Genomic DNA, 844 nt, shown 5'->3' on the forward strand with positions numbered 1-844 from the left:
TTGAGGTCTCTAAGTGGTCAGCACCATTCACGACACCTCAGATACTGAAGTAATCCATGTCCAAATGCAGCAAGACCTTGATAACATCCAGGTTTGGGCTGACAAGTGGCAAGAAACATTCACATGTGCGCCAGGCAACAATCATTTCCAACGAGAGACAATTTAACCATTGTCCCTTGACGTTCAATGGTATTACCGTTGCTGAATATACTATTAACATCCTGGCGATACCACTGACCAGAAACTGAACTAGACTAGCAAAATTAAATACTCTAGCGACAGGAACAAGAAATACTGCAGACAGTCACTCACCACTTGTCTCCCCAGAGCCTGTCCACCATCTACAAGTCACAAGTCAGGAGCGTGGTGGAATATTCCTCACTGGCCTGAATGAGTGTAGTCCCAACGACACTGCAGAAGTTTGACACTGCCAGCTGTTTGATATCACATCCCACCCACCATTGACACTCAGTAGCAGTCATATATACCATCTACAGGATGCACTGCAGAAATTCATAAGGTTCCCTACATAACACCTTCCAAACTTATTTCCATCTATTCATTCAACAAGGTAGCAGATACATGGAAACACTACCAACTGCAAATTGTCCTCCAAGCAACTTATCATCCTGACTTGAAAGTACATTGCTGTTCTTTCACTGTCATAGGATCCATGATTATGGATCTACTTATACCGAATAGACTGAAGTTGTTCAAGAAGGTAGCTCATCACCACTTTACAAAAGGCAATGAATGTTGGCCCAGCCAGTGGTGTACACATCCCATGAGTTAAAATAAATACAGTCACAGGAGATATCAAGGTGTAGAGCTGGATGAACACAGC

This window comes from Rhincodon typus, chromosome 11, assembly GCF_021869965.1.
Source record: "Rhincodon typus isolate 14 chromosome 11, sRhiTyp1.1, whole genome shotgun sequence".
In the NCBI taxonomy this organism is placed as follows: domain Eukaryota; kingdom Metazoa; phylum Chordata; class Chondrichthyes; order Orectolobiformes; family Rhincodontidae; genus Rhincodon; species Rhincodon typus.